Source organism: Saimiri boliviensis, chromosome 19 (genome assembly GCF_048565385.1).
Source record: "Saimiri boliviensis isolate mSaiBol1 chromosome 19, mSaiBol1.pri, whole genome shotgun sequence".
In the NCBI taxonomy this organism is placed as follows: Eukaryota; Metazoa; Chordata; class Mammalia; order Primates; family Cebidae; genus Saimiri; species Saimiri boliviensis.
The window spans coordinates 28,245,444-28,258,090 of NC_133467.1; the positions used below are offsets into that span (position 1 = coordinate 28,245,444).

At 34.2% G+C, this 12,647-nt stretch overlaps 1 long non-coding RNA gene and 1 other non-coding gene across 2 annotated transcripts in view; both read left to right on the forward strand.

The window, feature by feature from the left end:
* LOC141582255 (uncharacterized) overlaps positions 1–12,647 on the forward strand; it is a 154,302-nt gene that overhangs the window by 135,149 nt on the left and 6,506 nt on the right. The window contains exon 7 of the long non-coding RNA XR_012515071.1: positions 2,799–2,885. This is a non-coding gene — a long non-coding RNA (uncharacterized LOC141582255). The remainder of the gene's footprint in view (positions 1–2,798; positions 2,886–12,647) is intronic.
* On the forward strand, positions 12,238–12,372 carry LOC120360254 (small nucleolar RNA SNORA48). The gene has a single exon (XR_005576827.1). It is a non-coding gene; the product is annotated as a small nucleolar RNA SNORA48 (small nucleolar RNA).

A 12,647-nucleotide genomic window follows, 5' to 3' on the forward strand; every position in this document is an offset into this window, starting at 1 on the left:
GCAGGAAATAGTACAATATAACATTTACTGAAAATAAAGATAATTCAATAAGAAATTAATGTACTACAGAACATACAAAAGACTCAAACAACTTAACAGTAAAGAAACAAATAACTTTGTTTCAGAGTAGACATTTCTCAAAAGGAAACATAAAAATGGCCAACAAGTATATGAAAAAATGCTCAGTATCACTGCTCATCAGGAAAATGCAAATCAAAATTACAGTGAGCTCTCATCTCATCCCAGTTAGCATGGCTATTGTCAAAAAGACAAAAACATTACAAATGCTGGTGAAGATGCAGAGAAAAGGGAGCATTTATACTGTGGCAGTGGGAATGTAGGTTAGTAGAGTTATTGTGGAAAACAGTGTGGATATTCCACAGAAAGCTAAAAATATAACTGCTGTATATCCCAGAAATCCCACTATTGGTTATATATCCAAAAGAAAGGAAATCAATATATTGAAAAGATATCAGCACTCCTATTTTTTATTGTAGCACTGCTCACAATAGCCAAGATATGGAATTCAGTGTTCATCAACAGATGAATGGGTAAAAAGTGTGATCTATGTACACAGTGGAATATTATTCAGACATAAAAAAAGACTGAAATCTTGCAATATGCAGCAATATGGATGGTACTGGAGAAGACTATGTTAAGTAAAAGAAGCCAGGCACAGAAAGACAAATGCTGCATGATCTCAATCCTGTGTGCAAGTTAAAAAACTTGACCTCATGGAAATTAGAAAGTGGTTACTAGAGGGTGGGAAGGGTATAGAGAGGTGGGAGACAGGAAGAGATTGGTTAATGAATACAAAATGACAGCTAGATAGGAGGAATGTTATAGTATTCTATGGCATTGTCAAGTGACTATGTTAAACAGTCATTTATTGTATTTTTTCAAGTAGCCAGAAGAGCAGATTTTGAATGTTACCAACACAAATAAATGATAAATATTTTGGGTGATGGATGTGCTAATTCTCCTGATTCCCTTGTCACACATTGTATATGTGTATCAAAATGTCACACTATACCCCATAAATAAGTACAATTGTTATGTGTAATTAAATATGTATTAATTACACTTTAATTGCATTAATTGCTATTAAATAAAGAAATAAAGTGTATAAATGCTTTTATGTGCATAGAAAATGTCAGAAAAGATAGGCATGTAACTTAAAAGTAGGTACTTCTAGGGAAAGGATGGAAATCTTTATACTATATATCAAAGCTTATAATTTTTATAACAAATAGCTCATAAAAATGAAATATATATTGAGTTGATATCACCCCATTAAACATAAATGATATTCCATAGCTAATGATGTCTATATGGTGGAAATTTTTTCTCTTATTATCTTAACATTCCCAGTGGTTAGTCATATAATTTGAATTTGATAAACAGACTAAGTCCATAGTTGATGAAGACTCGGGCTCCTTCTATCTTTCTGCTCTGCCATCCGAGCAGATTATAGCCTCAAGGTCACTGTATGGCCTAAGATGGAGGCTGAAGCTCCAGACATCACATATTTTGTCCTAACTTCTCAGCCTCCTATTTAAAATGTGTTCATTTGGAGTGGAGTGTTAACAATTATTATCACAAGAATGGTACAACTGGCCAATTTATTTTATAATTAAAGTGTCAGGGGTTAAAAACTATGTTTACTTTGATCTTTTTCACAATTGGTTTGGCACTTCTTTTGGCTTATAAATTAAAACCAATAAAAGGACAAATAAATTTATAAAGGGACCTAACTATATTAAATGCATTCTGTATTTTTTTTTCTGCTATTGGTCCCCTTAAAGTTCCTGTCCACTAAACACATTGTTTTTCTAATTCTTCATACTTTCATATCCAAAACTCTAAAAATCTGGGTGTTCCATAGCAGAACATTGAGTTTTGACAGTTGGTACATCATCTCTGATGTTCACATCTGGCAGCATTATAAAGTGACAGGTCTTTCATAATTTCTTTTGAATTCTCTCTGGTAATGTTAATCATAAGTGATGAACTTTGTATATTCTATGGACATAATGGGCAATTCTATATGACTAAGACTCTAATTTTATTCTCTACTAATGGGGACTAATTGTTACAATCAGTGATTATATCAGTTAAAGGCAGTGCTGATGGCAATTGATGACAGCAGTGAAAACCCTGACACCATTTTGGAACAGAACTTGGAACAGCCATTTGCAAAGATGGGAGATCAAATTGAATATCAAACAATTACTTTCCATACAGTCATGTATAAGTTTCTTCTATTTTTGAATACCATGTAGCATGTTGTTCTGAAATGTTTGATAGTTTTCTCAATTCAGTTTTTTCTTATCCATTAGCATTTTAGTTTTATTATAGTAGATGCATTACTCTCAAAATGCAAGTGACTTAAGGGATGTTTAAGAGAAAGATACCTGTAAAAACATAACTCTGAATAACATTGTCTCTGAAATTAGGAGCAAATTATGGCTAAGGAAAGTGACAGATGACTACACAGCTCCCAATGGAACATCTGGATTGAGTGACATGCTAGACTTACTTTCTACTTTCCTGTCAATATTCCTGGGTGTTTACAAGTCTTCTGCTACCCTCAAATAAACACAATCCTTTTCACAGATATTAAATTTGCATCATATCTATTGATAGGATTAGCTCCAAGGTTATAAAATATTTTCATAAAAGAACATTACTTGACAGGTAGAGAACAAATAATATTTATGGACACAAAATAAAGTGAGAAAGAAACATAACATTAGTAACAAAAGAACTAACTTTTATTGAATATCTACTATTTACAGATGCTAATGTTAACTTCTAAAACAAATTTATGGAAGATGGCTGAATAAAACGGCTCTGGAGTGCAGTTCCCAGTGAGAACACAGAGGGTGAGTGATCACTGCATTTCCAAATGAGATTTTACTGCCCACAGACCAGGAGATCCCCAGGCAGAAAAGCGCCACAAGTCTCCAGCATGGCTGTTTCAGCGGGCACAGCGGGTCTCTGCACAAAAGCTCACACAAATCTGGGCAGCTGTCTCAACTGGCGCCTGGAATGCCTGAGAGACAGAGTCACCCATTCAACTGAAAAAAAAAAGGGGGCTGAAACAGGGAGCCAGGTGATCGGGCTTGGTGAGTCCCACCCCCAAAAAGACCAGCAATCTGAAACATTCTGGATTGAGAGTTTCAGATGAAGCACAACTGGAACTGGGACCACCCAGCTCTGTGGAGGGAAGGGCATCCACCATTACTAAGGCAATCCATCACTACTGAGGTAGTCCGCCGTTAGGGAGGCAGTCTATTACCCAGGCAGTCCCCCATTACACAGACAGTCCACCATTACTGCAGCAGACTGCCATAGCTAAGGCAGTTCTAACTATGCCTCTATAAACAAAACCGCAAGGAAGTTCACACAGCAGCTGGGCAGAGCCCAGGGCAGCTCAGCAACAACACTGCTTCATGGAGCTTCTTTCATGTCCTTCATGGACCCTTCTTTGACAACTTCCATGTGGAACATGGATCTCTATCTGCATGTTGCTATGGGGTCTTATGCTTCCTTTCATTGTGCTTATCACAGTGCACTAAAACTTTCTCTTCATCACCTTGGCTGAATTATAGCTTCTTATCACAGTGTGCTTTTCTTTTTACTTTTTTTAGCTCTAGTCCCTTTAGCATAATATTGAGTGTATAGTAGATACTCAGCAAACATTGAATAAGTAAATAAATGCATGAGCAAATGAGTAGGCCAAAGATTTTCAAAACAAGGTTGGCATCTAAGGAACCAAATACATGATGTGGTCAGGGAAGGGTCTAAGAGATTTTAAACAACACAACCTCTCAGAACTCATCACTGCCTTATGTAGTATGGTTTTCTGGGTAGATACACAGGATATCAGTGGTTCTTTTTGGATTAGTCTAACTTTACACTACACTAAAGATGTATCACACCATAACACTGGTTTCTTTAAAAGGTTAATGAGACGTTGTAATTATAAAAGGCTTGAAAATCTTTAAAAGAAGTACAATTTAAAAGTAAATGTTTATTACTCACTTTATTATTTCCTGTGCTCAATATTCAGCCTGAAGCTGTTAAGAAAATCATCAATTTTAAATTTCCCTGATTCATTTTTAAATTCCTCATGATGAAGATAATATTAGGAACTAACAAAACTACTTGAAACAAATTTATGTTTAGCAAATCAGTTTCATTCTATTCTGTGAAATCAGTTATGTAAAATTATAACACACAACTATGTTTGAAAATAGTACATGTGATACTTTCTATGTACATACATATATGCATATTAGCATTGGTTATCTTTAAACGAGTGATTACTAGCTATTTAATAGGTTACCTATTTTTTCCAGCCCTTACACATTTTCAGTAGTAAGTATCCATTATTTATATTAATGATAAAAATAACATTTGAGGAACATTTATCTGATAGATACTGTGCATAAATTATTATAATTTATCTTGTTTAATAGTCCACCACACCTCTATAATTTGGATATTATCTCTACTTTATAAATTAGAAAACTGAAGCTTGAAGAAATGCATTGACATTCCTGAGGTTAACAAATGATGGAGACAAGATTTGAACCCAGAGCCCATTCTTTTAATCATACATGCCAGATTCACTGGAAATGGAAATGAGAGAGAACTGGAAAGAGAGATAGGCTGACAGAAAGATGGAAATAGTTGGACATTCTGTAATTGTTTTGCATCAGCAAGGCAATGTTGTTTTGGTAAAAAAAAAAAAAAAAAAAAAAAAAGTTGCTAAATTGAATACATTGAGCTATGGATTCATTTGGATCCATCCTGTTTTCTGAAAGTAGCTAATGTGGGCTTGTAACAAATAATCTCTAATGTATTGTCCAATCTTAAATTCTGACAGTTCAAAGCTCAGAGAACTTGGATGCTTGAGCCCTTGATAGGCTTAAATCAAGGCTCTCTTATTTGATAATATACACAGAGAAGACATTACTATCACTTAGTAATAATTATATTTAGAGATCATTATGTTTGTCACCTCAGTGGAGCTTTATTGACTCATGGCAACATGCCTCAATAAACTTATAACCTGCTTCTGATTTTTTTAAAACAATTTTGAGATGAACTGTTTTTAGTGTGCTCTAGACAGAGCAAAGGAACTGAAAGATGAGAGGATGAGGGGAGAAATGGAAGAACAGAGACAGCAAACAAAGTGTCGGAAGGCATTTCCGGAGCAAATGTGTGACTGTAACAAGTGTCTGACTCTAGGAATTGCCATTGAGAAACTAAAGATGAATTGCCACAGAAGAAAACGGGAAATAAATTCCAGAAATGAAAACTCGAAAATGGAAAATATATGATGTGGTAATTGGCAAGTTATACATTGAGACTAAGAGCAAATTATTCTGGTCAGACAGATTATACAAGCCAACATTTTACTTAACAATACATTCCCTTCTGTTTTCTGCAGTTAGCAAATTAGGTGTGGATAGTATATATCTGCTATTGCAGGGACTGGAATCTGCTCAGAAAAGTGTGCGTGAGTGTAGCTGTGCAACACCAGTGGAAAGTGCTTGGGTGCTCTCCAGGTTGGTTAAGCCTAAGAAGTCATCTACCACATTTATTGTTATTATTATTATTATTATTATTATTATTATTATTTAGAACAGTTAAGTAAATTGATTAAAATGACAATCAAGAGTGTAGAGTTTCTCATGTTAGGATCATGTCAAGTAAAAAAATAGTAAGCAGCAGCTTTAGTCAATATTGGGAAGCAAATTGAGAGAAGAATAACAAATTATGACATGAAGGTACTTAAACCTGATGATGGCGGAAATGCACGTCTGATTTCAAAATGTTTTATTTTTTAGAACTTGAAAATTGATTGGAAGAAGTAGAGATTTTGTCATTAGTCTGGGAAGAGAGCACAAATGAGAAACATCATTGACTTCAAATATTAAAAGCTCAGTAAAAGAGAAATGGTTTCGTTTTGACTCAAGGGTACAACTGGGATGGAAAAAGAATACACAGAGGGGCAGATTTTGGTTTCATATTAGGAAGACTTTAAATTAGAATTTTTCAATACCAAAATAGACTACTGCACAAATTGGGAAAAGTTCTTTAATGGGATGTGTTACAGAATCTCTTTGAATATCTGTATAGATGCTAATAGTAGGATTGGTAAATTAATTAGAAATTTGTACTGAAATCTGATCTCTACAAGCCTTTTAAGACTTCAGTGTAATGAAAGCAATAGTTTGAGACTGCATTAGAAAAATTAACAACAATTATAGGAGCACATAGATTCTTCACAACTTCTTAACCTTGCCTGGAACCAGTGTTCGCAAGGGTTGTGGGGACGTGGAATAGTGCAGGAGGAGACATAAGAAGATATAACAGCAAAAGTGACAACAATAAGTGTGGAATTTCAGTGAAATCAACAGACTCATTGTGATCATTATTGTACGTAAACCTGCCTATTCAAATTCTGCCCGTTTTCCAATGTCTAATTCAAGGATCATTCCTTAAAGGAATACCTCTTTAACTTAAAGCAGCTAATAGGTACAAGCACTGTCTCAAGCAGTGCACTTCAAGCTGATTGTTTAAACACTTGTAGCCTCATCTGCCACTGAAAACCGGAAGGCTAATAATGATTTAAAATACTAAAGTTCTTTAAAAATATCATTTTAAAAGCTCTGTAGCTACTTTATCTAATCATCAAATTGCTTTACCTCATTTTAACATTTCTTTCCCTCAGTAATCTCAGTTCTTAGATCCTTGATGATCTAAATCTTATTTCTCTAAATACTCATCCTTGTTGTTTGGGTCTAATTAAGTTTCCAGGTTGCTTAGGAAACTGAACCTGGGCAGCAGCTGCCAGGCTTTACAATGAAGTCCCACTCCAATTCAGCTTCTTTGTCAGAGGTTAAATGGACAATATATTTTATTTCAGAAGAAATATTTTTAAACTACTGTATTTAATTGAAATGTAAAATATATTTTGCAATGTAATAGTCCAAGAAATCCTTTTTTCTAATGGTTGCTGAAGAAAAAGAGGGCCGTGTTACTGTTCGAACTACATATTCCAGGAGGTGACAAGCCATTGTATCAGATGCAGGCAGTGTTGGGGACCTGGCTGGGAGTGAGATGGGAACTGTATTTGCAGGAGTGCCAGCATCTCTAGACAGCAAATGAAAACCACCTGCCAGAGCAATGATGCCCAGGAGCCTTCGTCAGGCCAGGCAGGCAGAGTCAATTGTTCTTGGAAAATGAAGGAAAAAAAAAAAGACTTCTGTGTCATAGAAATTAAAATGGCTCAAGAGATGAACAACATAAGGATAATGGGTTTAACAGAGTTATCAAGCTTTCATGGACTTTTTTTGCATGTTTTATCATAATCCAGAATGATTTATTAAAGAGCAAATTATTTGTATCAACTGGCTAGGCATAATATCAAAAAGGTATATCATTTACTATCAAGGATCTTAACACTATTAACTGTTATTTGTGCTGTTTTTGAATGCATAGCTTAATTTAGTCATTAAATACCCATTTACTGAATGCCAGGTACGTGACATGAATTGTCACGTGCGAGTGACACCAAGGAGGTGGAGGAGACAATGCTAGTAAGAAAAGGAAAGAGCAAATGACGAAGGATTTTGCCGGGCATGTTAAAGGTATTTTCTTCATCAGGAGGGTAACAGAGAATTATGTAAATATTTTGCAATAGAAAAAAATGGTTCATTTGATAAAGAATTCATATTCTTTATGGAGCCTGGATTAGAAATGGGATAGCTGGTCAGGCGTAGTGGCTCATGCCTGCAATCTCAACACTTTGGGAGGCTGAGGCAGGTGGATTGTGAGGTCAAGTAGAAACCCTGTCTCTACTGAAAAAAAAAAAAAAATACAAAAAATTAGCTGGGTGTGGTGGCGTGCGCCTGTAATCCAAGCTACTTGGGAGGCTGAGGCAGGAGAATTGCTTGAACCTGGGAGGTGGAGGTTGCAGTGAGCCGATATCACGCCATTGCACTCCAGCCTGGCACTGGGTGACAGAGTGAGACTCTGTCTCAAAAAAAAAAAAATAGGAAATGGGATAGCTGGAAGTAGAAACATGAGGAGCTGTTACTGAAATCCAGTGGTGAGATGCTGGTGAATTAAGCTATAGTCGCAGCAATGGAGATGCAGAGAGGCAGATAAATTTGAGGTAGAATTTGGAAGAAAATTTAACACAATTGGCTTTTGGGTATGGCCAGTGAGTGAGAGAAGCTAAGGTATAAGCTAAGATTTCTGACATAGGCAAGTGATGTGATATTAAGATAATCATTTGAGGAAGAAAAACATCAGAAACAAAACAGACCATAGAAAAAAGATTTACTGAGTACCAGCCCTGGGTAGTGTCTTTCTAGGCATGAGACATAGTGAAAAGTAAGCAGGACAACGATTTTGATATATGTAACTCATATTCAGGTTGAGAAATCAAAAGGAAACAAACTGTCAAATACATTAATATGCCAATTATATGGTAGTAAGATATTGGTGTCATAGTGCGAAGTGCTAAGAAGACTTATAAGAAAAGAACAATATGTGATAGAGAACATAAAAATTATATAATCAAAGAAGTCTTCTCTAAGAAGTTGTTTTATGGGACATTCAGCAGTGATGAGAAGGAAATTGCCTTGTAAAGATCTGGGAACACAGCATCCACGGCAGAAGAACTAGTGATGCAGAGATCTGTCTGATTAAAGGTAGTGAGCAGGTGCATTAAAAGAGTGGTAGGTCATGAGACCCACACAATTAATCAGGGACCTCAACATGTAGAAACTTGTAGGCTTTGCAGAGTTTTAATTTTTTTCTGACAGATGAAAAGATAATGAAAGATTTTAGCTAGGCAGTAACGTGGTGGGACTTTTAATTGATTTTTGTGTAGAGAATGGTTGACTTTAAAGGGATAAGAAAGCAGACCAAGTAAGAAGGATGTAAGTAGATACAAGTATATTGGTAAATATGATGGTGATTAGATGAGGCTGTTTTCTTCTTATTCCTATTATCTTCTCTGAGAACTATGAAGAAAAATATTGATTGAAGATAAGAGGTGAGGAAGAGTTTTGGGGGATTTGTGAAAAGAGGGGAGGAGCAATATTTTGTTGCTTGAGTGCAAGTGAAAAGTAAATACATAGTTGGATTTACCCAGATTTGGAATTTTGTTGACAGTATTAGGGAGTTGAAGATAAAGAAATCGATAATGTTTGCAAGTACATGATTATAATATTGTATCATAGAATGTGCATAAAGGAGAGATGGATAGTGAAAGATGGCAAAAGGATAGGTAGTCTTTAAATTAGGGAGAAATTAATGGACTGGAGTTATTAGAGAAAGCTACAAGCAGAGGAGGTCGGAGAGAGAAAAAGACAGAGAGAGCAAGAGACCAAACGACTTGAAATTGAGATTTCAGAGAAAGTACAATTGGCCATGACATAGAATTGGGTCAGTAAGATGGGTAAAGAACTTGGTCAATGGAAATAAGATTTTTTAAAAAAAGAGAGGCCAGAATATTGGTGGACTATTTGATTAAGTGGGCATTAGCAGACATCATGATGGAAGCAGGAGTCGAAAATAGTGTGTGTCAGTCAACAAAAGAAGAATCACCAGGATCACAAGCATAGAGTGGGAATATAATTTGATTATATTCAAATTATCTTCAAATTTGAAGTGAGGTTCAAATTATCTTGGGTATTTGCAGGAGAAGTAGAGAAGAGTCCTGTTGCCAGAGTATGTGGCTTTACAATCACTCCTTATATACAGTGTTTTAAGGAAATGACTAAAGTCTACAAGACTGCCAAGAAGATTTTTCGTATGCATCTAGAAGTCAAGGAAGTGAGATGAGTAACAAATAAAAGGTTTGCTTGGTTGATGGCAGTGGAACACAAGAGAGTGTTGAGCTTAGCAAATAAGAATTTTGAAGAGCATCACCCTTTAAAGGAGACAGAAAAGAAGAAACAATAAGGAGAATAAGAAACATCTAGAAGGGCAGAAGTGGTACCACAAGTAGTGCCATAGAATCCAGGGAAAGATAACACTTCAAGAGGGAGGTAGTCATTGGCACTATAAAAGATAAGAAAAAGATAACAATGAAAGAGTGTCTTTTTGATATATAAATATTAGATCATTAATGAATTTGTCAAATGTAACATCAGTGGAGTGATGAAGGTAGAAGTCAGATTGCCTTAGATTGAAGAGTGAATTGAAGAAAGAGTTGTAATCAATAATTGTAAATTATTCTAAAGAGGTCTGATACAAAGCTTGCAAAGGAAAGAACAAAGAAAGCTGAAGAGAGTAGTGTGGTTTAGAAATAATTTATTGTTTTAAATAAAGACCTTATAAATGAATACATTCTTCTCTGTTCACACTCTTATGATGTCTTATGGAACCGAATACATTCAATGACAGTTATCTCAAACCTAGCATCTAAATTCTATTGTGAGTTTATCAAAGGTGGTGAACATAGCCTTTTTTATTTGTGTGTGTGTGGGATGGAACCTCACAGTAATGGTTGGAGATGAATACTCCTTTTCAATAATGGATATAATAGCTCAGTAAAGATTCAACAAGTAAATGGAAGAATTGAGTAATCCTATAAAACTAAATTTAACAAACATCTATAGAGTATGCCACTCAACAACAGCAGAATATATATCCTTCTCAAGTACACATTTGAACATTCTCCAAGACACAACATAGGCAAGGTCATAAAGCAAGCCTTAATATATTTAAATGTATTGAAATCATACGTAAGTATTCTCTCCAACCACAATAAAATTAAAATCAGCAACAGAAAGAAATTGGGGAATTCACAAATAAAACTGGTTCAAATAAGAAATCATAAGGGAAATCAGCACTCTCTGAAGAATGAAAGTGATAAGGTAGCATACTAAATCTTTTAAGATTCAACTAAAGCAGTGCTCAGAGGGAAATTTATTGCTGCAAATGCCTATGTTAAAAGAGAAAAAAAGCTTAAGTTAATAACTTAATCTTCTACCTTAAGACATAGGGAAAAGTAGAGAAAACTAAACCCAAAGCAAGCAAAAGAAAGAAAATAATGTAGGTTAGAGTGGAAATAAATGAAATAGAGAAGAGCAAAGCATCAGAGAAAACCCATAAAACTAAAAGATGTTTTCTTGACAAAGTCAAAAAAATTGACAAATTTTAACAAGATTAATCAAGGGTGAAGACTGAAATTGACAAAATCAGGAATAAAAGAGGAGACATCACTGTTGGCCTTACATACGTATGGATTAAAAAATGAAACTATGAAGAACTATATGCAAATACAAGTAAATTAGATCACTTAGGTAAATAATTCCTTTAAAGACACAAACTACTTAAACTGACTCAAGAAGAAAGAGAAAATCTGAATAAGGTTGCAAAGGGCAAAAATACTTAATTAATAACTTTATAACTTTCAGCAAAGCAATACCCAGGCCAAGGTGACTTTGCTTTGAATTCTAGCAAATATTCAAAAAAGAAGTTAAATCAAGTTTTACAACCTCTTCCAAAAAAATAAGGAGAGAAAACTTTCAAATTTTATATCAGCATTATTACCTTAATACAGAAAACAGGCAAAATGTCACAAGAAAATAAATCTACAAATTCATATTCATTCTAAAATAGATGCAAAAATTTTTAACAGACTAGATAAGAAAAAATGATCTAGCAATATATAAAGAGTTTATACCCAACAATAAAGTAGTACTTAATACAGAAAATCAAGGTTAATTTACATGTAAAAAAGTCAATGTAATATATTGTTTTAATAGAAGAACAGAACAACTCTATTATTTTTAAAGACATAAGAAAAAATATTTTGCTCATTAAATCTAACATACGTTCACAATTAAAACAAATCAACAAATTAGGAATAGAAGGGAATTTTCCTAATCTGATAATGGGCATGTATGAAAACCACAGCTTACATCAATAAGTAATTGGTGGGTGCATTTCCTTTATATTTAGAAATAATATAAGGATTTTCAGACAAGAAAAAAAGCCAGTCAGAAAGGAAAAAGTTAAACTATCAATATTCAAATATGACATGATCTTGTATGTGGAAAAATCTAAGAATTCCAAGAATAAAACTATTAGCATTAGGAAATGAGTTCAGCAATGTATTAGGATTCAAGATGAATACAAAAAATTAAATTATATCTCTAAACATGAGTAATGAACAATCCAAAAATAGAATGAAAAATGTGTCCCTTATCTGGGTGGAGTGGCATCTGGTTGCTAATGTTCATCTCAAACCAGCCAGAGACAAGACAATATCTTGTTTATCCCAACTTGGCTTTTGGTCTATGTTCAAGACTCATTAATGCCTTGGACATATGGATTTCTAAGGGAGAAAATTAAGAAAAAATTCAATTTATAATAGCATCAAAAGGAATAAAATTAATAATAATTTAACATAAGAAATGCCAGACTATACAATAAAAACTATGAAACTTTATGAAATATATTAAATCAGACTTAATTGTAAAAGTAGTTTATATTGATATGGTATTAAGATTGCAATATTCCCCAAATTAATCTAAGATTTAATGAAATCTTTGTCAAAACATCACGTGGCTTTTTTTTTTTTTTTTTTTTTTTTTTTTTTGGCAGAG